Genomic DNA, 27,285 nt, shown 5'->3' with positions numbered 1-27,285 from the left:
CTAACACTGAGGACAGTGCTTGGCACAGAGTAGGTCCCTGACAGGGTGATGTGCTTGTTAAAAGAAAAAGAAAAAGCAGTGGACTCATATTGAGGACTTACTGACATATGGTGGTCTCTCTATACCACCGTCTTTAGTTTTCACAGCAACTCGGGGTCCCCAAGATACAAATACAAACCCTTGGAGTTTGCAATGCAGCAGTACAGCAGCAACTCTGAGGCAGAAATTCTCTTCCTTATTTTGCAGAGGAGGGAACTGCAGTGTCACAGACATGTTCAGGTCCTCGCTCATGTCCTCTTGCCTCAACCAACTCAGTGAACACTGAGAGCTAGCACCTGCATTTCTTTGCCCAAGAGTTTCCTCTTGCTGTTGGCCTAGCAGGCTGGAAGTATGTACAACCCCTTCACCAACAGCTTTCAAACATTGACTGATGGGAGTTTGTGCATGATATCCTATCTCTCTTGACCTTCTGGGGTAACCCTGAGGTGTGCATTCTATACTGTCTCCCAGAAATCCCCGATGGGACTGAGCTCCAGTGGCCCAGCAGCCACCTTAATCACACACCCTGTTGTCTGTCTTTTCTTCTGTCCCTCACCTCTCTATTCTCCTGCCAGCTTTCCCTTCACTTCTTGAATAAACTGCTTGCAATTGAATCTTTATCTTAGGGTGTGAAGGACCCCAGACTAAGACATGAGACTTAGAGAGGTCAGGAGATTTGGCCCAGGTTGCCCAGTTCACAAGATGGAGAGCTCTTCAGTCCTAGCTATATTGGTTAGGAATGCTTTGGCGGCAAGCAAACAATTGTCGTGTAAAAATCACTTAAACATGAAGGCATTTGATTATCTCACAGGAAGGCAGAAGTCAGGCAGTCCAGTGCTGGCACAGTGGCTCACTTGCATTATCGGGAACCCTGTGTGGGGCCAGGCACAGTGGCTCACACCTGTAATTCTAGCACTTTGGGAGGCCAAGGCAGGTGGATCACATGAGGTCAGGAGTTTGAGACCAGCATGGGCAACATGGCAAAAATCCTGTCTCTACTAAAAATATACAAAAATTGGCTGGGTGTGGTGGTGGGTGCCTATAATCCCAGCTACTCGTGAGGCTGAGGCAGGAGAATTGCTTGAACTTGGCGGGGGAGCAGAGGTTGCAGTGAGCCGAGATCGCACCGCTTCACTCCAGCCTGGGTAAAAGAGCAAAGGTCCGTCTCAAAGAAAGAAAAAAGCCCTGTGGGCTGGGCAAGCATGCAGTGCTTCAGAAACCTGCCTGGAGGAGCACATAGGAGCCGGGAAGAGGATCTCTTCCTCCTCCCCCAGTGTTCCACAGCATTCTTTATGGACAAAGCTTGAGAAGGAGATATTTACAGAGCCCAGCTCCATCATCGTAGAGAGAGAATGAAGGGTAAGGTTAGAACTCAGAGGTAATATGTTAAGAACTGATTGAGTCTACCCTTTGGTTACTCTGTTAGTTTTCTTTCTATGTAACAAATTACCATAAACTTGGAGGCTGCAAGCCACACACATTACTACAAAGCTACCAGTAATCAGAACAGTGGGGTTTTGGCATAAGGATAGACATATAGATTGATGGGATAGAACTGAGAGTCCAGAAATAAGCTCATACATCTATAGTCAATTGATTTTTTGACATGGTGCCAAACCATTCAATGAGAAAAGAATAACAGTCTTTTCAACTAATGGTGCTGGGACAACTAAACATCCACAGGCAAAAAGAAATTACTTTGGATTCTAACTTCACACTATGGACAAAAATTAACTCGAAATGTATCAAAGACCTAAATAGGAGAGCTCAAACCGTAAAACTGTTAGAAGGAAACACAGGCATACCTCTTTGTGACCTTGAATTAGACAATGGCTTCTCAAATATGATATTGAAAGCACAAGATGCAAAATTAAAAATGGATAAATTGAACTTTATCAAAATTAAAAATACAAAAAAATTAGCTGGGCACGGTGGCACGTGCCTGTAATCCCAGCTGCTCAAGAGGCTGAGGCAGGAGAATTGCCTGAACCGAGGAGGCGGAGGTTGCGGTGAGCCGAGATCGCGCCATTGCACTCCAGCCTGGGTAACAAGAGCAAAACTCCATCGCAAAAAAACAAAACAAACAAACAAAAAAAAACGGTTGTGCATCTGAAGATACTATTAAGGAAGTGAAACGACAACCACCAGAATGAGGGTACATATTTACAAATCGTTTAATTGATAAAAGTCTGGTATCAGAATATAGAAATAACTCTTGGCTGGGCACGGTGGCTCATGCCTGTAGTCCCAGCACTTTAGGAGGCCGAGGTGGGTGGATCACCTGACGTCAGGAGTTTGAGACCAGCCTGACCAACATAGTGAAACCCCATCTCTACTAAAAATACAAAATTAGCCACTTGTGGTGGCGCATGCCTGTAATCCTAACTACTTGGGAAGCTGAGGCAGGAGAATCGCTTGAATCCGGGAGGCGAAATTTACAGGGAGCCGAGATTACACCATTGCACTTTAGCCTGGGCAACAAGAATGAAATCTTGTTTCAAAAACAGAAACAACTCTTATCACTCAACAAAGAAGAAACAAATAACTCAATTTAAAAATGGGCAAAGTCAGTTGTTAAACATCATTAGACATAAGGGAGATTTTCAAATTTCAAAATTCCACTGAGATATTACTTTACATTCACTAGGGTGGTTGTCATAACAAAGACAGATGAGAAGTGTTGAGCATGTGGAGAAACTGGAACCCTCACATGTCGTTGGTAGAAATGGAAAATGATGTGGCCAGTTTGGAAAACTATCTGGCAATTCCCCAAAATGTTAAACAGAGAGTTGCCATGTGATCTAGAAATTATACTTCTGGGTATATACCCAAGAGAATTAAAAACATGTATCCACACAAAAATTTGTACATGAATGGTCATATGATTGAATGTTCTATCAAAATGTGGAAGCAACCTAAATGTTCATCAACTGATGAATGAATAAGCAAAATGTGGTATGCTCATATAGTAGCCTATTATTCAGCCATAAAAATGAATGAAGTGCTAACACAGCTGCAACATGGACACACCTTGAAAACCTCATGTTAAGTGAAGGAAACCAGCCACAAAAGCCCATGTATTGTATGATTCTATTTATATAAAATGTCCAGCATAGCCAAATCTATAGAGACAAAAAGTAAATGAGTGGTTACCAAGAGAAGGGTACAGCAAAAAATTGAGAGGTATGGTGTTATGTGGTGGGAAGTGGTGGAAATACTCTGGGATTAATAGTAGTGATAGTTGCATATCATTGTGAACACACTAAAAACCACTGTATTGTACACTTAAAACAAAATAGCAAAGACTTGGAACCAATCTAAATGCCCATCAATGATAGACTGGATAAAGAAAATGTGGCACATATACCATGGAATACTACACAGTCATAAAAAAGGATGAGTTCATGTCCTTTGCAGAGACATGGATCAAGCTGGAAACCATCATTCTCAGCAGACTAACACAGGAACAGAAAACCAAACACTGCATGTTCTCACTTGTAAGTGGGAGTTGAACAATGAGAACACATGGACACAGGAAGGGGAACATCACACACTGGGGCCTGTCGGGCTTTGGGGTCTAGGAAAAGGACAGCATTAGGAGGAATACCTAATGTAGGTGATGGGTTGATGGGTGCAGCAAATCACCATGGCACGTGTACACCTGTGTAACACACCTGCACGTTCTGCACACGTACCCCAGAACTTAAAGTCTAATAAAAGAATTTAAAAACAAACAAACAAAAAATCCAAGCTGAACCAAAACAAAAAACCCAGCATATACATATGATCTTAGTTTTCACGGGTTAGCAGTCTGGGCTTGCCTTAGCTGGGTTTTGTGCTCAGGGTCTCATCAGGTTGCAGTCCAGGTATCTTCTAGGTTATACACTTTTTGTGTCACCACAGCTACTCAGCTTCCATGTGGACCCTCTATACAAATCTAGAGTCCCATGTAATAAAACAATTCATCTTCCCATCTGACAAGATAGAGCTTTCCTCATTAAGAGTAAGCAGTTCTTACCCTCTCCCCAAAATGAGGAATTGCACCATCCCGACAGTCATTATATCTATTGTTGGATATATTAATTGTCTTTCAATCTGTTATAGTACTACTGAATATTCTGTTATCCAAAGGCTAAATTATAAAATTAAGCTTCAAAAATTTGAATATAAAACAAAAATAAGAAGGAAAAGAATAAAGTAGTTAGCACATTCTTATAACAAGCAAAGGGAAGATATGCAGAGTGGCTGCAGGCTCTGTTTCTGTAATAGGTCATGAGGTCATAGTTGATATCCATGGTTTCTTTCTTCCATTACCTTTTTTTTTTTTTTTTTTTTTTTAAGAGACAGGGTCTTGCTCTGTTGTCCAGGCTGGAGTGCACAGTGGTGCAATCACAGCTCACTGCAGTCTCGACCTTCCAGACTCAGGCGATCTTCTACCTCAGCATCCTGAGTAGCTAGGACTATAGGCACATGCCACCACACCTGGCTAATATTTTTATTATTTTTTTGTAGAGATGGACTGGTCTCAAACTCCTGAGCCCAAGCCGTCCACCACCTCAGCCTCCCAAAATGCTGGGATTACAGATGTAAACCACCACGCCCGGCCTCCACTACTCAATTTGTGTTCCTTTGCTCTCCAACAGAGCCTCAGTTAGTTGGGGTTCCTTATTTGATGGGGTAACCCAAACCTTCCTTCTCAAGTGGCCCGAGTCCTCAATTATTCTACCTTTTTTTGGGTTGCTATGGTTTTATCTTAATGTTGGGCAAACCCTAGAATCCAGTGCACTCCAGGCATAGATCTTCTTCACCCCACTTTGTGGCAGCAATCCAATTTTCTCTTGTTAATCACGATCAATCATTCCAACCCATAGGGTAACCCCCTTTTCTGCTTATTGACTCAGTGGCATAAACAGTCCCAAAATGGCCAAGTGACAGCCTCACCTTCCAATTGGATGGACTTATTTTTGTGTCCTCTGATTGAAGTATTTCCACCCTGGGAAATAATCAGAGCTAGTATTTCTCATTGCTTTAGTCAAGTGAGTGTCTGCTGGGCCTTCTTATTAAGACAATTGGTAGATGAGTGGGCAGGTTGCACATGACACATCCAGGCAAACCTTCCGGTCTCCCTAAGCCTTTGAATTTCCTCCTCCGTGTAATTTTAGGGAAGTTCTGGCATCTCAACATCATTAAATGTAAGTCACTGTTGAACCCAAGTTTTAGTCAACAACCGAATAAGCCGCTAGAGACACTTCCAGCAATATTAGGTCTACAGGAGCTAGAGCTATCCTCCTTAAAAATATGACGTTCTCACATTTTCCTCCACATCCTGTCACTTGTAAGTTCACTCATATCAGTGAATTTGCTCACTACAGTGTTATATTCTACCCTCCTTGGTCTAACACCTTTCAATTCCACACTGAAACGTGTTACCCATGTTAATGCTGATATGCATTAGCAAATTTTTGCAATTCTTTTGGTGTTTAAGCTGTTTTCTCCAAGGTCATCATGTGTACCTGTCTCCCTGAAGGATGCTGTTATTTGACCCAGGTTATGGGTCTAGTGGCAACAAAAGGTGGTCGTGGTGGGTGTGGAAGAGAATGACCATAACTTTTCAAGGCATTTGCCTCAGATGAGGTTGTCACAGGGCTGTCAAGCAAAGACATGCTAGTGTCCTAATGCAGCAGAGGGCAGGCTCCTTCTACTGGCAAGAGAAGCTCACAGTGATTTTGGGATTCACGATTATCAACTTCATCTAGGTCCAACCAGATGTTCCTGTTTCCAGTTTTATGATTCCATTTTTTTCCAGTCAACTCTCATTTGAGCAACTTAGTAGGGTTGTGAATCTGACTGGCACTATAATTCAGCAATCTGCACAATTAGATTTTTGTTATCTTTTCAGCAATATCAGCCTTGTATCTATAAGAAATAAAATATTCATTTAACCTCTCTGGTTTTCAGGTCATGATTTGAGCTGAGTTTGGCACTTTCTTTCTGTAAGCATTCAAGTCCACTCAAAGAATATATTCCACACTGCAATCATTATAGTCATCATTATTGCTGTAACAATCAAGTGAAGCATCCTCCTGGGCTCCCTGGGCACTTGCTTCGGTTGGTTGTAGCTTGTTTAATTGGCACTGCATGCAGTGAATTGCTAGCATTCCATTTCCCATGGGTAAAGAGCTCATTACTGTGCTCAAGCCCAAGGGCATGACCAAACCAATGTGCAAGTCCCATCTCTACAGATCTATTTCCTGAGACTACTCCTATGCCAGCCACAGTCCAGTCAGGGGATAAAAAATGCACAGTAATTTGAATAGAGAAAGTTTAATATAAACACTGTTAACTATAGGAGAGAATTGGAGTCATAAGGGATTGGCTAGTAAGAAGTAAAGAGCTGTAAAGAATGTAGGAATAGCAGGTATGAGGAGTATCCACGCCCCTCAGGACTGAGATGGAGTGCTCATAGAAGATCCCCTGGCTCTGGACTTGTTGCAGAGGGCATGGCTGTGGCTTGATGACTAGTGGAGCAGTGTCCAAGCTACTGCACCAGCAGGACTTGCTGAAATCTGCCCTCCTGCATCCCAGTGAGGAGCATCTGTGCAGAGACGCTGTGCCTTGAAACTTGCTGGAAAACTGCTCAAAGGGGTGCCCCCAGATGCTGTTCACAGGGAGGGACCTCATCTGTAGCATTCCACTCTGAATTTGCCTAAAGAGGTTCTGGGGAGCCCTGCTTGGCTGCTGCACCCTGTAGGGATTGGTGCCTGCCCTTTAGAAGTTGCATGTTGGAGAATCCACTTGTGATACTGGAGTCGAGTCAGGTGCTGCAGAAGCCATGTGCACTGCAGAAGCCAGGCACTGGAGAAGCCACATGTGCTACTGGGACCTGCAAAAGCAGCCTGCACATCCAGAACCAGGTGATGCATAAACCATAAAAGCCAGCACAGAGAAGGCACTGGGAATGGGAAGAGAAACACCTTTCTCCTTCAGTGTCTCTTCTGCGTCCCCTAATGTCAAAGCTTAACACTGTGCTAGCTGGCAAAGAAAAAGTCTTCACAAGGCCCAACTCTATTATTGCAGACCAGGCAATAAAGGGTGAACTTGGAGCTGAGAAGCAGTAAATTTATAATTGCCACATGGAACAAACACTGTAAATTATCTAACACTGCATTGTCCAATATAGCAGTAAACTAGCCAAATGAGGCTACTCCAATTTACATTAGTTAAAATTAAGTGAGAATGTAAAATTCCAGTCCTCAGTCATGCCAGCCACATTTCAAGTGCTTGATAGCCACATGTGCATAGCAGCTGCTAGATTAGAACACTGCGGCTATAGGACATTTCCTCCATTGCAGAAATTTCCGTTTAACAGTGTTGCTCTAACAACTCTTAGCCATCTCTTTGCTTTGGCTGCTAGAAAGCTTGAATATAAATTTCATCTTCAAGGTTAAGGATAAGGTAAATCTCTAGCAAAGTGTAAGTCTGTGGCCTCCTCTTAGTTTCTCTTCATCTTGATTTCCTAATCTATTCATTTTATCCTGCTCTATTCCTTTCAGTAAACTTGTAAAATTTACATACATTGCAGGGTGAGGATGGGTAAAATAAAATCCTTCAAGGAGAATACCCTTATTTTTAAAGCCAGATGAGTCCTTAGAGATCAACTAGTTCATTTTCCAGGTGAAGAAGTCAAAGCCCAGAAAGTGAAGACAAGTCACCCAAAGTCACAGAGTCAGAACCAGGATGATGACTCAGGTCTTATGACTCCCATTCCTGGTCTCACTGCACAGAATTCAATCTCTGTCTCCAAGAATCGAGGGTAACGTCCCCCGAGGAAATAATTAGACCTGAAATTTAACCCGTGATTTGTGGCTCTCCTCTGAGGTCCTAAAGACAGGGCTCAAAGCCTCAGATGGGAAGGGAAATACAAGCAAATTCAGCAACCCCCTACAGGCCTACCAGAGTCACTTGCCACCTTTGCCTTGGTCTCCTCATTCATGGATGGGGGATGGTTGACCCTCTGCAGCCATCACCTGAGATCCTGTTCATGCCTCAGGTGTGCCTTAATTCCAGTTTGCCCTGCAGTCCTATTAATTTCTATTCCACTGGGTCTCCAATGGTTCCTCTGCCCACCCACCTGATTCCTGTCCCTATCTCCTTCCCCTTCTGAAACTACAAGGCCACAGCATGCTATGATGGCAGAAGTTGCAGATATGGATTAGGAAGTTGTCTATGATACAAATGGCTCATATAACTGACAGAGAAAGCAACTGAGAGTGAGCCTACCAGAAGCCAGCCTTATGCAGCATAGGATTTTGTGTATTATGTTTACCTCCTAAATAGTTCTTGGATCTGCCTACTTCTCTCTCCTCACTGCCACATCCTAGTGCAGACACATCATCTCATCTCTTATCTGCAAAGGCTTTCTAATTGGTCTCCAACCAAATCAGTTCTCCTCTCTGCAGCAAAGGTGTTGTCTTTTTAAAAAGTGCAATTCGACCCACATAGTCAAATCCCGTCTCTACTAAAAACACAAAAATTAGCCTGGTGTTGCAGCACGAGCCTGTACTCGCGAGGCTGGGGCAGGAGAATCGCTTGAATCTGGGAGGCGGAGGTTGCAGTGAGCTGAGACCAACCGTTGCACTCCAGCCTGGGTGACAGAGTAAGACTGTCTCAAAAACAAATCAAATGAAAAAGAGATGCAGTTCATATAGAGCAAAATTCACCTTTTTTCATGTATAGTTCTGTGGATTTTGACAAGCTCATGCAGTCACATAACCACCACCACGATCAAAATTTAGAACAATTCCAAGATTTTTAAAATTAAAATTTAAAATTTTAAAAACAAACAGAACAGTTTTGTCACCCAGAGAAGTTCCTTGAGGCTCCTTGCAGGCAACTCCTTCCTCCACGCCAGCCCCTTACAAGCATTGCTCTGTTTTCTATCCATATAGTTTTGGCTTTTAAAAGATGTTATATAAATAAAATAATATAGTAGGATTCTTTTGAGTCTGGTTTCTTTCACGTGGCATAATTACGCGGTTCATCCGTAATTATTCTTGTATCAGTAGGTTCCTTTTTGCAGCTGAATAGTAGTATTTCATTGAATAGATGTACAGAGTTTGTTTATCCTTTCATCAGTCAATGGACATCTGAATTGTTTCCAGGTTTCTGGTGATTATGTAGAAAGCTGCTGTTTTTACAAACATTTGCCTCCAGCCTGTGCTTGTGTGTGAATGTAACGGAAATGCTGGTTTGGTTGCTTGCAGAGTCCAATTAACAGTGAGGTCTGGTATAAAGTCATTTTTCATTCCAAAGCCAGCTTAGGGGAAGAAATACAGGCAGGCTTCCTGCTTTAAGGGTATCACTCACTTTTAGAGCAGAAAGTGAGCACTTTTAAAGGGGGCCTAACATGAACAGCATGAGGAGGGGTGGGTCTTCATGCACAGGTAGGGGTCTTCGTCTTAGCACAGTGCCTTATCTACCAGGCCGTCATGCTGATGACCACTGGTGTTTTTGTGGGCAGGCATACTTTGGATTGTGAATTTACTGTTATCTCTTGAGGTAACCTTCTGGTGGGTGAGAGTTCCTTGCTGGAGCTCCCAAGCACATAGTTGTAGATGACTTTGCCTTGTAGGGAGTGTCTGGTGAAGGGGAGGGAAAAGGCTATATTTTCATTTCTTAAGGGCTAAATAGAAAGTGGGGAAAAGGAAAAAAGAAGAGAAAAAAATTATTAAACTATCTCTTAGAAAAATGAGGGTACTCAGTTACATGAGCATACATTTAAATTTCAGTTGGGTAGATTCTTAGAAGTGGAATTGTGGGTTTGGATGGTAAGAGGGTATTTCTGACTTCATACAAAATTGTCAAACTATTCATCAAAGGTTTTCACCAGCAGCATATGAGAGTTTCAGTTGCTCTGTATCCTCACCAACACTTGATATAGTTGATTCCTTTTTTAAAATAGGATTTTAGGGGGCCAGGCACGGTGGCTCAAGCCTGTAATCCCAGCACTTTGGGAGGCTGAGGCGGGTGGATCACGAGGTCAAGAGATCGAGACCATCCCGGTCACCATTGTGAAACCCCATCTCTACTAAAAAATACAAAAAATTAGCTGGGCATGGTGGCGCGTGCCTGTAATCGCAGCTACTCAGGAGGCTGAGGCAGGAGAATTGCCTGAACCCAGGAGGCTGAGGTTGCGGTGAGCCGAGATCGCGCCATTACACTCCAGCCCGGGTACAAGAGTGAAACTCTGTCTCAAAAAAAAAAAAAATAAATAAATAAAAATAAAATAGGATTTTAACCACTCAAATTTAGTTATGCCACTTCTCTATTGGAAATCCTCTGATTGCTTCTTACTGCTCAGAATTCTCCAGGTGGCCTTGAAGATCAGACAACTGTCAGCTGGGTGCAGTGGCTCACACCTGTAATCTCAACATTTTAAAAGGCTAAGGCAGGTGAATCACTTGAGGGCAGGAGTTTGAGACCAGCTTGGCCAACATGACAAATCTCTGTCTCTACTAAAAATACAAATAGCCTGGCATGGTGGTGCACGCCTGTAATCTCAGCTACTCGGGTGGCTGAGGCACAGGAATCACTTGAACCTGGGTGGCAGAGTTTGCAGTGAGCCAAGATTGCACCACCTCACTCCGCCTGGGCAGCAGAGCATGCCTCTGTCTCAAAAAAAAATAAAATAAAAAAAAGATCCTGCAGCTGCCAATGCCAATGCTCATTCCCATCTTTTGTATGTGCTATTGCTTCTGACTGAATGTCACCCCTGACCTTCCTACTCTGCTTCGGAATTCTTGCTCTCAACCATCACGGCTTCACTCTTCCTTAACCCCCCATTTTAGGTGGGTCCCTCTTAGGTCACCATGCATCTATCACAATTGTAACAAGATACTAATTTTATAGTGGGATGTTGAATATGTGTCTCCCTCATTGGAGCGTCAGCTCTGCCATGACAGGGGGCATGGTCTTGTTCACTACTGTACCTTCAGGGCCAGAACAGAGCCTGCATGGGTAGATGCTTAATAAGGTTCTCTTGGGCAAGACATTTCATTTAGTTGTTTCAATAGCCCTGAATGGGACTCTGATTGTTTACATTATACAGAAAGTCTCAGAAAGGTGAGGTCAATTGCCTCAGTTGCTCTGCCAAAGCGAAGATTTAAGTCCTGGTCATCCCTACCCATTCTCCCTCCCTTAGTCACCAGGTCTGAAGCCCCAGCCCCCATGTTTACAGATGGCTGGGCCAGTTGTTGAGTCTGCTGGGGCCTGCCTCTCATCCCAGGGATATTTTCCTAAGGTCTTCTGAGAAGATAAAACAGAGATGGGATGAGATATTCAGCTTGTCATATCCGTTATTCCATCGACTCCTAACAACAGCCCTGTATTTTTACCCCATTTTACAGTGGAAAAAGTGAGGCACAGGTAAAGAGAAAGATCTGTCGTGTGCCCCACAGCCGGTGCTGCCGTTCTCCCTCACCCATGAGGAGTGGTTTGGAGGGATGGAGGGCTGCCTCTGGCAGGGGTTCTCAGAGTTTGCTGAGCATCACATCACCAGAGGGCTGGTTAAAATCCAGATTTATGGCTGCCACCCCCAGAGATTTGAATTCAGTGGGCTGGATTGGATCTGAGAATTTGCATTTCTAACAAGTTCCCTGGTGAACCTGTGGACCACAATTTGAGAACTACTAACTTATGGTATGCTTACTTCTTCAGGTCATTGGGGCCTCTCACTCATAATGGCAGACAACATCTTGTTGAGCATTTACTATGTACTTGACACTGTTCTAATGACATCACGTGCAACGCCTCACTGAAACCCACTATATCCCCATTTTCCAGGTGGGGAAACTGAAGCACCGAGATGTTAAATAATTTGCCCAAGGTTGTAGCTCCCATAAGAGTTGGAGCTGGGCTTTGAACCCAGGGAGTCTGGCTTTAATACCCACACCTACAAATACCACACAATATTGCCCACTGCTCACAATAGCGCCTGCCCTTCCATCAACACTGACAGGGCCAGTCCTGCCTGAATACTTTTCAGGGCAGGTCTAGAGGTCAGGTTCCCCGTGTTATTTACAACTAGTCTCCCCTCTCCCCAGTTTAGGTCTTGGGCCACATTGAAATGGAATGCGCATCTTCCCCAGTGTCTCCAGCAAGTGGTAGTTGATACCTCGGCTGGCATTTCGGGAGCCAACCTCTGACATCATGCTATTGTTCACAACTCCTCAGCTACACGCAATCAGTGATTAAACACTGTCAGGGGTTTATAAATAGCTTCCCCCTTGGAGCTGTGGCTCTGGAAGGCAAAGGTGTCTTGAAGAGGATTCTGCAGAGACAAGCTGATGATGACACCTGAGGGCTGGGAGAACAAAAGCTTTATATTGAACAGTGGCCAAAAATACCTCTTTTATATCGGGAGGAAGAGCCATCGAAAATTCATGGTAGTGAAAAAAAATGCAGATGTCAACTTTCCTGAGGCTAAGTGGCTAAAAGTGGTACATTTAGCTGCACAGTCCCAGAGTACATTAGAGGAAAGCTGTAATGTCAGAGCTAGAGAGTTTTTTAAGGAACAGTGAGCCCAGTCTCTTCTTATTTCACCTAAGAAAGCAGAGGCCCAGCAAGGGTCAGGTCCTGCTTAAGATCACACAGCAGAATCAAGCATCTTGACCTCCCATTCAGTGAATAGGTTCCAGGGCCTGGGAGGTGGGATGCAGGCTATCAGGGCAAAGGCAGGCTTGCAGAGGCCAGTTGAAGGAGGACTTACAAAAGACAGCAGCCTTGTCTTCCTCTGTCCCAGAGTCATCAGAGAGGATATTCCTAATAGCACACGCTTTATCAGGTTATTCCTGATTAAAGATTTCGATGGCTTCCCACCAGACAGAATGAATCCAAACCCTTGTGGAATGAATAAAGTTCAAGCCGCCACAGGGAAGTACAGCTTGCTGGTTAAAAGCATAAAGCATGGAGTCAGAGCGGCCTGGGCTGAAGTCTTGGCTTTGCTACTTACTAGCTCTGTGACATTTGGCAAGGTACAGAATCTTTTGAAGGATCAGTGTCCTCAGCTGCAAAATGGGTTCATAGGAACCACTATTCTCAGATAGTCGGGAGAATGAGATGAGATAATACAAGGGACTTGGCAGCATCCCCCACTCACAGTATTGTTATTAATTGTTCTACATGTGGCACTCAAGGGCCTCCATGATTTGCTCCTAGCCTACCTGTCCAGCCTTGTCTTTATTTCTGCCCCATTCTTACATGTCTTGGTGCCAGGTTCTCTATTCTTTCTGCCTTGAAAGCCCTTTCTTCTGTTGGTGCTTACGACATGGCTCAGGTGTCTCCTTCCCTGGGAAATGTTTACTGATTCCTGATTTGTATTATGAACTTCTGCTGGGAAGAAGAAGGTCAATCACTGCTATTTGGCACAGACATTAAGAGCAGTTCAGAGTTTTGAGCAGTCTGAGTCTGAGTCCTTAATCTGCCAACTACTTGCCGAGCAACTTGGAGACCTGCCTTCTTAAGCTCCAGTTCCCTTATGGGTATAATAATGATGACCTTGGGATTTTTCTGAGGATTGTAGGAGATGATCTCTGTAAAGAGCTTAGCACAGACTCTGGCACACAAGCACTGAATTATAGTATTTATTGTATAGATTAAGTAGCTGGGATAATTTTTGACAAGGAATAACTGGGCTCTTAAGTACTTGACTATATGTGGCTGCATCTTTATTCCCACCTTACTTGGGCTACTGTCTGTCCAATTTTGTGCCTTTGACCATCTACCCACCATCCATACATCTCTCAACTGTCCATCTACCTGTAATTCATCCACCCACCATTCACTACATACCTATCCATTCATCTACTGTCCACCTAATCACCCACTCACCTACTACTCATCAGTTCATCTCTCCACTGTCTCTTCACCAAACACCATCTACTCATCTTTCCATCCTCTCCACCGATATGGAGTGGACACCTATTATACTTTAGAATTTGTAGAGATTTAGAGACACATCAATGAAGGCAGCAGGATGTCATTGAAAGATCAGGAGCAGACATCAGGCAGACATGGTTTCTAGATCAGGCCAACTCTGTGGCCCTCTAACGTTACTTGGCTGTGACAATGTGGCAAGACATTTCTCAAACCACGTGTCTTTTAACACATTTTCTCATTCTGAACACCTAAGCATTTATATAGCCATTCACCTGAGCATCTCCTTGGGCTTGATTCTATGCTGATTCCCAGCCACAGAGATGAAACGGTTGCTGTCCTTGCCTTTCAGGTCTCACCCAATTGCCTCTACTATGTGTCTAACTATTGGAGTCACCTTGAACATCCCTTACAGGGGACTCTTTCTAATTGCTTCATTATTGTTTTGTTTACCCCTACATTCTGTCTCTTTCCTCCTCAGCCTAGTTGTGAGAGCCTTGAAAGCAGGGACAGTTTTCTTGGATCTGCCTCAATGTCTAGCACCATGCTTCTACCTAGCAGTTCTTCGTAATTGCTTGTCTACCTTTGTCGCCCCTGGACTGTCTATAATAATCATAAAGCTGATACTTACTGAGCACTTACTATGTGCCAAGTCTTGCACTGTATTCATGATTTTATCTTAGCCTTACCACAACGCTCTGCAGTAGGTACTCTTACCCCTATTTTACAGATGAGGGAACTGAGGTCTAAAGATGCAGAGTCACTGGTTATAAACCGCTAATTGACAGAGCCAAGAGGGAATGCAGGCAGTCTGATGCCAGAGACTGATCTCCTCTGTGAACTGAACCCCCCTCTGCTATTAGAGAGATGGATATGACTATATTCGTCCTATTTGCGTCAAAGGATGGCCTAAACACAATAAAATGAAATGACTGGAGAGAGCTTAAAAAAAGAAGAGAAGAAGTTAGGAGTTAAAAGGAACACCATTTTCATTAGACCTTGGGGATTTCCAGAAGTTATTTAATAGTGCTGGGTCCCTGACATTATCAGCCAGTGCTGTCTCCCCTCTATTAATGGCCCCCTGGGGGGTGGGGTTGACGAGAAACCAGTGGTAATTGGAAGGAAATTGCTCCTCCAGTGTTTCAGAGTGAACCTTAAATCTCTGCTCTTGCAGACAAAGCAAGTTTCTTAGAAGTTCAATTTTGGTGCCTCATTTGAAGGTGACAGAGAGGTGAAAAAGCGCTGATATTTTTGGAGTACTTTTGGGATTTGGGGTCCTGGGATCCAGCATGCTGGATCGGCATGCTGTCCGTCTTCCCTTCCTAGACCCAAGAGTTTCCTGGGACCAGGGCTAGCTTCATCCATGTGTGTATTTCTGGCTCATCGAGGTATTCCAGATTGTGCTGGCAAATATCTCCTGGAGATGACTCTGCCTGGGATGATTATCCTTAAAGTAATCACGATGCCAGGCAAAAAGAGAACTTTGTCCAGGTCTGGGTGAGTGGCTACCACTGTGGTGATGGAGAACCACATTGAATGTGTTCCATACACAGAGAAGGGGGCTCTGTTTTCCTAGGGAGGTAGGGAAAGGGGCTCCAAGTCACAGGTGTCGATAGTCAAGCATCCAAAGTCGACAGTCAGACCAAGACCTTGTTCTGTTCCAATCAGTAGCAGTCGACAGTCAGAGCAAGACCTTGTTCTGCTCCAATCAGTAGCAGACAGCACAAATCATGACCACCTTGTCTTGCACTGACAAGAAAACCACAGAGCTCATTAGCTGGGTGACGACTTTGCTGCCAAATGACTGAAGACAATGGAATTATGCATCCATTAAAGAGAGTGAGCAGATGATAATGACAGTTAACATTTATTGGGAACTGTGATACACACTTTGCAGGCATTATCTCATTTAATTCAACAGCCTCATGAGGTAGGTTCTATTATTATCTCCCTTTGACAGAGGAGGAAATGGCACTTGGAGAAGTTGAGTCACCTGCCCAAATGGTTTGGGTGGAGCACACTCCAGAGGCCGACTCTCTTCTTTCCTAGCTTTTTATTAAAAAAAAAAAGTTTAAACCTACAGAAAAGTTGCAAAACAAGTTCAGTGAATACCCAGATATCCTTCACCTAGATTCCCCAGTCCTTCAACATCTGTCACATTTGCACCATACTCAGGAAATTCGAGGTTAATACCACACATTAGCTACCTTCTACATTTGAATCCACATTCTGTATTCAAACTTTCCCAATTGTCTCCCAAATATTTCCTTTTCAGCTAGTTTCCTTCCCATCTAGGATTCAACCCAGGACCATGCCCTGTAATTAGATGTCTATCTCTGTAGTTGCCTTCAACCCTGAACAGTTCCCTGGCCTTTTCCCAGTACCCGCTTCCCCCCATAACACTAACATATTTGAAGAATCTAGGAAAATGTCTCATGCTTTGGATTCATCTGATTGCCTCTTCCTGGTTAGATTCAGGATGTGCATTTTTGGTGGCAATGCCTCCGAAGTGATGTCATGTCCTAGTTAGTGACTCACTCGAGAAGGCATGTGGCATCAGTTTCTCCCTTGTCCGTCATTGGTGATGCTGAATTCAATCCCTTGGCTAAGCAGTGGTCATCAGATCCGGACCCTCCCACCTCTGTAAATAAACAACCCTTAGGGTGATGCTTGGAGACAGTGTGAAAATTCTATTCTTCATACATATAATTCCACTGCACCTAATGACTGATGTGGATAGATGTCGATGTGCCCATAGTACATAATTAAATTTAGAAAGCAAGTGTAGAATCCTGTGTGCAATTACAACCTTCCTTCCTTTCGAGCTACATACTAACAAATATGTGGGAGAGATGTGTCGGTTGGGAGAAACCTGATCTATAATAGCTGGGCTGTTTGCTCAGAGTAAGCCTCAGCTGTGAGTAACCCTGGTTCTTCTCTTCTGGGCTGCTGATTTTCCCCCGAGTGAAATCTTCCCAACAGGTGGAGTGAAAGCCCGAGTCTGTCACAGTGGAGAGGAGAATGAGGCCTCAACCTTTAAGTGATACCTTTCATTTAACTCAGCCCTTTCCCTATTTTGGGATGGAACACCTCAAGGCCAGAGCTTCTTGCTTCAACTGCATGTTTTTTTAAGAGGCACATCACACTGCCAATTCCTGAGGGTTGGGGGGAGCAATAGCATCAGTTAGATGGATTTTCTGGCTCTATACTGTCTGCATAGGAGGCTTCAGCTTTCTTAGGTCTGCCAAGTCAGTTGCCATTGGTCCATTTGCTGTGTAGCATCACCAAGGTGTCATGGCTGTTGTCTTCCCTCCCGTTCTCCTTATCCTGTGGATCATCTCTTTGATCTCTTAAATTACTGTGAGAATGTGGAAGTAACTATGTGTTTCACTGGTTGTGCTTAACTGTAAATCTATAGTATATACAGTTTTATATGGTTTCAGCTTTTAAAATTAGCTTATATTTTGTAAAACAAATTGAAATGCAATAAAAACATTTTTGTTTTGTTTTCAAACATGTCACATCTAAGAGGCATAGTAGTCAGAAGCCTTGTGATTGTATATGAGAGAAATTTGCCTCAAACTGGTTTAAGGAAAGGAAGAAATTTATTGGTTCATGTAATTGAGGCATCCACAGTGATGCCTTGGGAATGCCACGGACACCAATAACATCCTTAGGAATCTCTCTTTCCAACCTTGAGTCTCTCTTCTGCATCTTTGGCTTTTTTGTACAGGCTTTTTCCATTGCTCTCCATCTGCACATTTTTCCACCTGCAAAATGGGGCTGTCAGGAAAAATGAGTGATGGAAAGAGCTGAGAATTAATGCACTTGGCAAACAGAGAAGGTTTCTGAAATCTTAACCAGTAATAAGCATAATTGCTCTTCAGAAACCTACCCAAAGCCCCCGCCTGCAAAAGCAGGCACACAATGAGGCAGAGGAGAATTTTCAGCTTTGCATTAGGAGCTGCCTGAGCTGAGAAAATGGGAATGTGTCTGGGTGAATGAGTCAGTTGTCAGCCTTGGTACAGGCTGATCTCTACCCATGGCCCAGGTAACTGTGTCCCACTCCAGAGCTGCCCCAGGTCTCCTTGTTCTCAAGTCTGAGTGCTAGGGGTGATGGAGGGTAAGATCTTAAGGTCACAACTGCCTTACATTCCATGATGACAATGTGTGTGTGTGTGTGTGTGTGTGTGTGTGTATGTGTGTGTGTGTGTGAGTGACTGATCTCTCTGGCTCTTATGTGCTGAGCTCTGTTTCCAGGTTGAAGGATGAGGATGTGGTCTTTTTGTGCAGCAGACATTGAGATAATGGGATACTGCGGTGCAGTCAGTGAGAAGCAGGGAAACAGCAGCAGAGAAGGCAGGCAGGCAAGAGACAAACTGCAGGCGTAGGGCAAGTAGGTAGTTCTTGTTGCCAGGGCAGCATCCCTTAGAAGTTCTTAGGACTTTGGATAAATTGTCTTATTTCTGCCAGCCTCAGTTTTCTCATCTACAAAATGGGACAGCATTAGCACTCTACCTTATTTATAGATGTTAAAAGCCAGAGGGAACATTTTGTTTTCTATTTTTTTTTTCTGTTATATTTTTGGAAAAAATACTTTGATATGCTTGTGGAGGGTGAGTGACATACACCCACCCCTTGCAGGAAATATAGTCACCAAATATCATTCCCATGCTCCTGTGCAGATGGCCAAGGGAGTGTATTTGCCCCTGAGAGGGAAGGAGGCAACGAGGAAGAATGAAGTCAGTCAGACAGTGTGTGTGAGCCTCTTGCCTATTTACTACAGCTCCCAAGAGTTTAATCAAGTTGATAAAACTCACAAAATGCTCAGTGTGAGCGGAGTTCTTGGACAGATGAGGGAAGAGGCCGAGTAGACAGAGATGTTACAGACACGTTCCTGCAGAGGGCATAGTAAAGAAAATCCCTTTGCAGAAATCATGGGGAAGACTTCATAGCCATAAAACTAAGGTCTGAGCAATGCTCTCCATCTGCAGGAGGTAACCCTCATGGATGGCATCTGAGGAAGTTAAACATGATGATAAGTGGATGGGACTGGACACAACGCTTGATATAATAGTTGCTCTATAAGTGGCAGCTACTATTGTTTAAACAATCATTATAATGAGAACACGTGTTCTCCTTGCTGTCTTCCAGGGACTGGGCCTGTGAGCCTTGAGCCAGTTCACTCTAACCGGTGTTTTGCTTCTCTCTTAGGAAATAAAATTTGTACAGAAGGAATTGAAATTCATTGAACCTCACTAGCAATAAAAAAAAAAAAAAGCAAATCGAAACCACACAATATTATTTAGTCTGGCAAATATTTTGTTTTTCAGGTGTTAATACATAGTATAGGTATGGTCAAGGGGAGATCAGTGATCTTAAATCATGTAGGTGGGAGTATAAATTGTTACCATTTTTCTTGAAGACAATTTGACAGACAGCAGTATGAGCATTAAAAACATGCATATCCTTTGACTTTACAATTCCATGTCTAGAAATAATATGTAGTGGATGTTTGCAAAGGTTTAATTGAAAGTCATACTATGCTGATTGTTGCAGTGAAAAATTGCAAATAGCTAACTGTTCAACAACAGGTATTTAATTAAATGAATAATGGTACATCCACACACAGGACTAAAAAGCAATCATTCTAAATGGTATTGTTGGAAGCATATCTACTGGCCTAAATATAAAGTTAATTGAAAAAGCAAGAGACAAAAGTCTGTGTGTGGATATGAACTTTTCATCTCTCTTTAAGATATTCTTGGGCAAGCCAGGTTATTAGTGTACCCCCTTGGCTTATGACTCAAGCTGGGTCAATGAAGGATCCCAGGATGATGGTAAACCTCTCAGGAGGGAAACAACTCTCTTTCTGCAGGCATAAGGACTGAAAAGCATGCATGCTAAGAGCTGTCATATCCCTCTTTGCCACCATGTGGGAGAACCTGCTTCAGATAAAAAAGACCAAAGGAAAGCAAAGCCAAGAGGCAGAGCGGGACAGATCCATGATGATATTATTGAACTCCTGGATCCACCTGCTCCTGAAGACAGCCCCTTGAGATTTTCAATTCTGTGAGCCAATGTATTTTCTTTATTGCTTACATTAGTTTGAATTGGGTTTCTCATACTTTCAAGAAAGAGTCTTCACTAAAACGATTTCAGTTTTATAAAAATCAGTGACAAAGCAGCATCCAGAAAAGTATATATGAGGATGTCAATTGTGATGGTCTCTGGGGGGGCAGGGTTGCATTGTTGCTTATTGTCCGCTTTTTGCTGGAATCTTGGGGTATTTAAAAGCATGCCTGCGAGTTGATCTTTCATGCTCCTTCCAGCAGAAGATGGGATCTCCGTCCTCTCCCACTGAATCTGGAGTAAACTTGGTGATTAAATGTCCACTGGAGTGCAGTGAAAGTGATGGCATGTGACTTCAAATGATAGGAGCTAGTTATTTTGATGTACAAGCCTTGGAGGCTTGAGCTTCCTTGTAAGGAGTCCGAGGTAGCCATGCTATGAGAAAGCCCAGCCACATGGACTGGTCATATGTGGGTATTCCAGCCAACAGCCCAGGCTCAAGTCCTGGCTGACTGCCAGCCTTAATAACCAGACATGAGAGTGAGGACATCTCCAGATGATCCTGCCCCTGGTGATGAAGTCAACCCCAGCCTTTGATGTGTTAGTTGAGGTTCCCTGGTGGAGCAAATAAATCCCATTGCCCACCCCCCTCATTCCCTTTCCAAATTCTTGACTCACAGAATGTGGGAGCATAATAAAATTGTTATTTTAAGCTGCCAAATTTTGGAATGGTTTGTTACACAAAAATAGATAGTTGAAACATAATTTTTTAAAGTTTTTTCTGTAATGAACAAGAGTTGTTTCGTATTTTTAAAACTGGCAAAAATTACTCTTAAAGTTTTCAGACCTAAAAAAAAAATTCACAGCACCATCTGGGAAGATTTACCTGGTCTTTTAGTTAGTGGGGGTGAGGGTGACAGACATCACTCAACTTCCTGTTCCATAGCTCACTGAAGGTCCAAACTGAATGAATCAATATCCTAGAGTCTTTGTGACCCCTGGTATGCTGAACTACTGAATTCTCAGAAGCAACTGTCTCATCCAATAGGTTCAAAACAATTTCAGCCTAATTGCAAATGTTGACAACTCTTTTGAAAAGCAATTTGGCAGGGTGTTGTATATAAGCTAGGATGCTTATATTTGAAAGTAAAAGCAAAAATCCCACTTAAAGTGGCTTATCCAAGAAAGGGAATTATTGACTCACATAATTAAAAAGCTGAGAGATAGGTCCAGCTTCCTATGAAGATGAATCCAGCAGCAATGTGACCATGATGTCTTCCTTTAAGTATTTCTCTCCTCTGCCCCCTTGGTGGTGAGGGAGCTAAACCTCAGTGAGCAGCGGGATCTCCATTTGTGGCCACAAAATGGTGATCATTGGCAGCAGGGTTCTATGTCTTCTGGCTCCAGTCAGAAGAGCATGTTTTCCAGGTAGTAAAAAACAAAGCAAAACAAAAATTAAAACCACTACTGGGTGTATATCCAAACAAGACGAAATTACTATGCCAAAGGGATACCTACCTGCACTCCCAAATCCATTATTCACAATAGCCAAGATATGGAATCAACCTGCATCCAGCAAAGAATGAATGGATAAGGAAAATATAGTATGTATATACAATAGAATACTATACAGCTTTGAAAAAGAAAGAAATCCTGTCATTTTTGACAAAATGGATGAACTTGGAAGATATTATGCTAAGTGAAACAAGCCAGGCACAGAAAATCTAGTACTATGTGATCTCACCTATGTGTGGAATCTAAAAAAGTTGAATTCACAGAGAGAAGGATGGTGGTTAGCAGGGACTGACAGTAGGAGATGGAAGATGTTGGTCAAAGGATATAAAGTTTCAATTAGATAGAAGTAGGTTCAAGAGATCTGTTGTACAACATGGTATCCATAGTTAATAATAACATATTATATTCTTGTAAACTGTCAAGTGAGTAGATATTGTGTTCTCACAAACACTTAGCATAAAAAATGATAAGTACTGTATATGAGGCAATATGTATGTTGCATATCTGCAAGGTACAGTCATCCCTCACTATCCTCAGGGTACTTGTCCCAGGATCCTTGAGAACATCATCATTTAGGGATGCTCAGATCCTTTGTATGTCATGTGTATATATATGTATGTCATATATAGCTAAATGACAGTTATAGTCAGTCCTCCATGTCTGCAGGTTCTGTGGATCCACAGATTAAACCAACCACAGATAAAAAAATACTCAAAAAAAGAACAGTCGATAATAATACAACAATAAAAATGATGCAAATAAAAAATACAGTATAACAACTATTTTTGTAGCATTTACATTTCTATCAGGTATTATAAGTCATCCAGAGATGCTTTAAAGTAAAAAGAAGAGTGTTCATAAGTCATAGGCAAATACGACACCATTTTATATAAGGGACTTGAGCAACCTCATATTTTGGTATCTGAGGTGGGTCCTGGAACCAATACCCAGAGAATACTGAGGGACAACTATATTTGCATGTTGCCTATGATGGCAGTGACAGCCCGTCTGGGGTGGCCACTGCCATGACACCAGCTGTAGTCAGGGAGGTGTGTCTGGGGCTGCACACGCCACAGAGCCAGGAACAGGCAGGAACCCTGCTCCCATCCAAGTTAAAGGGATGAAAGCTCTGCCCTCCTAGGTACAGCTGCAGCTGCCCAGCCATGGCTGTGGCCCCAGGAATCTCTGCACTCTCTGGGGCCTGGGAACCCCTCCTACACACACAGGCTCAGAAGCTTCCACTGCCTGGCCTCTTCCTGCTCCTGTTGCCCACTCCAATTTTGGAGCAAAGTTGTGGCCTAGCCTGGGTGCTATCACGACCTGGCCAGGTATGTGTGTGCTTGAGGGTGGCACTGACATGCCAGCCCCCTGCTGCCTCAGTGCCTTCTGGAATTTATGTGCTGATAAGTATGGGAGGGAGGTGGGGGGAGCAGTTAGGGCAGCTTGGCACAGGCCTGCAGTCACCCCTTGGCAGGAACAGCCTGGGCACTGTGGGCACCATGGATGGCAGGTTAATGGTGGCAGGAGGTAGACAGGCTCCTGAGTGGAAAGAGATAGATCCCTGGTGAAACCCCACTTTCAGCCCAGGGATGTACTGAGGCCTGGGGTCTGTGCTGCCAGTTTTGCAGACCAGAGTAAGAACTTATGGTCCTTTTTCTGTGCCACCCATGGCTGGCAATGGACTAATCAGCATGCACTTCCTCTCCTCTGAAGCCCATAAAAACCCCAGACTCGGCCAGATGGGAACAGATGCTGGGGTGACCTGCCTGCAGAGAGGAGCTACCCATTGTGGGCTCCTCTGAGCTGTTCTGTCACTCAGTAAAGCACTTCTTCATCTTGCTCACTCTCCACTTGTCCATGGACCTCATTCTTCCTGGACACAGGACAAGAATTTGGAACTTATTGAATGGCAGGCTGAAAGAGCTGTAACACAAACAGGGATGAAACATGCCCCTTGCTTGCCACATTGCAGGCAATGAGAAGGGAGAAAACCTGCAGCCTTTCAGAGAGCTTAGCTCTAGTAGCTCCCTGAACCAGGGTTGTGACACCCTCTTTGGGGTGCTGCAGTTCCTGGTGTCTCCAAGGTTATGTGCCACCATATTCTCTGGTGCCAGCTGTGGAAGCTGCTTACAGTACGCCTGGTTCAGCTGCAGCCTTGCAGTGAGCCAGCACCCATGCCAGTGCCTGGAGCTGCCTGCCCCACTACAGCTGGTGTGCCTGGCTGTGCACAGTGGCTGGACCCCACTCTCGCTCATACACCCCTCACTACTCCATGACTGGCTCTCCCTTGGCAGGTGTGGGATCCAGGCTGATAGCATGGGCTGAGCGCAGCCTGCTAGGCTGAGTGGGTAGAACGAGTCCAACAGGCCTGAGCAAAACTTGGGCAAAGGTGCCACCAGCCACAGAAGTCTCTGGCTGGAAAAATGACACCCCAAGGATCCTGTGACACCTACACATATCTCTAGTATATTTTAAATTATCGTTATAGTACCAAATACAATGTAAATGCTATGTAAATATACTATATTTTTATGTATATTATTTTTCATTGTTGTATCGTTATTTTTTATTGCTTTTTTCTATTACTTTTGATTCATGGTTGGGTGCATCCACTGATGTGGAACCCATGGATATGGAGCATCAATTGTATAGGTATTTCAAAATATCATGTACACAGTAAATATATACAATTCTTATTTGTCAATTAAAAAGAAGTGTTGGGGCCGGGCGCGGTGGCTCATGCCTGTAATTCCAGCACTTTGGGAGGCTGAGGCAGGCGGATCACGAGGTCAAGAGATTGAGACCATCCTGGCCAACATGGTGAAACCCTGTCTCTACTAAAAATACAAAAAAAATTAGCTGGGCGTGGCGGCGTGTGCCTGTAGTCCCAGCTACTTGGGAGGCTGAGGCAGAAGGATTGCTTGAACCTGGGAGGCAGAGGTTGCAGTGAGCTGAGGTCATGCCACTGCACTCCAGGCTGGCACCTGGTGATGGAGTGAGACTCTGTCTCAAAAAAAAGAAAAAAAAAAAAAAAAAAAGAAGTGTTGGACCTGAGTCTGGTTCATTCTGATTGGTCTAGCTTTGTTCATGTGATCACCCCTAAGTCCCTCACTCTGTGTGTATACGTGGAGTGTGGCTGGTGTGGATGGTGTGAGTGTGGGGAGTGATAGGACATCCTAGTTGGCTTTAAATCAGGGGTTCACTCAAGGGTGTAAATCTTGCCCAAACACTATGGGTGACATAGTCAGAAGGAGCCTAGAAAAAGTGTGAGTGAGACATGTACATTTTAGTGAGAGACACACAGGTCTTTCTTTGTCCTTGTCCCAGGAGCCTTACTTCTGGGGAAATATTCTAAAACACAGGAAAAGGCATGTTTATGGAGAGGCTCACTGTTAATTAGAAGAATGAAAAGCTAGATGCATCCTCAAGGTTCAATTCACCCAGGTATGCCAGATGTTAAGCTCTTTTACAGTATGATAGGCATCTTTCTAGACTCTGGAGAAACTCACAGGTAATAAGACTCGTCTGGAGTTTAAAAACTCGAGGTTCAGAGTAGAAGAGAAAGTAAGTGCTATGGGGGCTTAGAGGAGTGACATCCAACTGGAGTGGAGGAATGACAGCAGAGAAGACTCTCTGGAAGAAGAGACTGAGAGGCCACTGACACTAACCACAAAAGGGGAGTGAAAATGGTTAGGAGTGGGGAGTGAGGTTGGAGCAGGTCGATAAGAATTACCAATGCCTGGGTCCCAGTGCACAGATTTGTTTTCTATTGGATTAGGGTGGGGGTGGGCATGATCTGTTTTCAGAGAGCGTAATTGATGCAAGTTTATAAGCTTCTAGGGGGGATGTAGTAGGAGACTCTCAAGATCATTGCTTCAGTGTTAAGAGGTGATTGCAATAATGTGGAAACTGAGACAAAGAGAGGAGTGTATTCTGGTTCCAAAATGACTTAGGATAGTGATGGGGTGGGTGCTGCCAGTGTGCTTGTGTATTCTGTATCCCCACTTTACTCCTTCCCATGGAGAGCCTTCCATGATCAGACCCTGTCTGTCCCAGATGCTGGGGCTACATTGGTCACTGGCCACTATCCCATCCCTTAAGGGCACCTCCCCATGAACTCACCTCTAGATCTTGTTTAAAACTTTCTGTGATTGGATTGCCCATGGAGCCCACTGAGGGGCTGCACATGGGGTCTGGGAAGATATGGAGATGTCAGAGACAATGATATGGTCAGCACATATGGTCAATAGAGTGGACCAGGCAAAGCCCCATGGAAGTCACAGGAATTTGGGGGCAGCTATGTAGTGGGAGATCCCGGGCTCTTTGAGGGGAAGAGCAGATTCTGCTCTTTTGGTTCTGCTGGGAAAGAGAGTCTGGCACTTTTAGAAGCTGCCTGTTCAGTTTGGCTCAGGTAGTGTGAGGGGGAGTGGTGCATGACAGGGTGGGAGAGGTTGCTGGCCAGATCTTTTAGGGCCTGGTAAAATGGATTAAAGCCCTTGGACTTAATCCTAAAGGCAAGGAGAAGCCAATGAATCTGACTGGGAAAGTGGACTGATCAGAAAAATCCTTCTGGCTGCTGTGTGAACACGTTGCCCATGGCAGACCTGGTCTTGGCCTTAGGGCACTGCCACTTACAAGTCAGAGCACTTGGGTGAGTGGCTTTCCTCCCTGAGTGTCAGCGTCCTTGTGTGTACCATGGGGATGATTTACGCACTGTGTGTTGATGGGAGGATGCAATGTGATAGGGTCCATGGGATAGGACAGAGTCATGTTTAACAAGACTGACCATGGGGCTAGACGGCCTGGTTTGAATCCTGGCTCTGCCCTTGACCAGCTGTCTGACCTGAGGCAAGTTGTCTGATCTCTTTGTGTATCAGTTTTGCCTTCCTTAGAATGGGGATATACTAAGTTCCCACCTGGTAGGATTACTATGAAACTTAATGTTAGCAGCATGCTCAGAAGAATGACTAGAAAAGTGTTTATGAAATAATCAAAGCACTGAGAGTAGCTAAAGGGCATTGGAGGGGACTTGACTTCCCAAAGTCAGAGAGCAGGTAGATGGCGTCAGAAGCTGATCTGAACTAAAGCCTTTCCCCCGTATGATGCCTTTTAAGTTAAATTGTTCGTCTTATTACTACTGTTTCTATTTTTGTCTTTAACGTGAGATAAGAGCATAGATTCAAACCATAAACACTACACAACACTGCTTCTCCTGTATACAAAATACCTGGCAGGTAACAGTAATTAATGAGCAAAGAAGCAATTTCCCCTCTGTACTCAAGGCGCTGGCCAGAGGATCATCACAGTTCTGAAAAGGATGCCAAAAGCGTGCTAAAGAAACCCAGGGGTGAACTTGTAACCATCTAGACCTGGGTTTGTATTCTGAGTTCAAAACCGGGTTCAACCAGTTAGGAAGGGTGTGAGCTTGGACAAATCATTTAACGTCTTCGTGTCATACTTTTTCATCTGAAAAAATGGGGTGGGGTGGGGAATAATATCACTGTCTGAGGGTTGCTGTGAGGGTTAAGTGGGTTATTACCTATAAGTGCTGTTGGCACCTGGCACGTCCTAAACACTGAAAAAGGTCAGCTATGAAGCAATGATCATGATAATTCTTGAGTGTTTACTCTGCACCAGACTTCACGTTTGTCATCTTATTCCAGGCTCACAAAAACTCTAGGAGGTAGATGCTATCTATCTACGTGATATCTGTATCTATTACCCATA

The 27,285-nt window shown here is 43.9% G+C and overlaps 1 protein-coding gene across 10 annotated transcripts in view; it reads left to right on the top strand.

Annotated features, from left to right (window-relative positions):
* Positions 1-27,285, top strand: part of PDYN (prodynorphin) — a 126,397-nt gene that overhangs the window by 53,752 nt on the left and 45,360 nt on the right. The window lies entirely within an intron of this gene.

This window comes from Callithrix jacchus, chromosome 5, assembly GCF_049354715.1.
Source record: "Callithrix jacchus isolate 240 chromosome 5, calJac240_pri, whole genome shotgun sequence".
Classification (NCBI taxonomy): Eukaryota; Metazoa; Chordata; class Mammalia; order Primates; family Cebidae; genus Callithrix; species Callithrix jacchus.
Note: the sequence above shows the minus strand (reverse complement) of the source record. Positions and strands in the feature narration are given on the sequence as shown.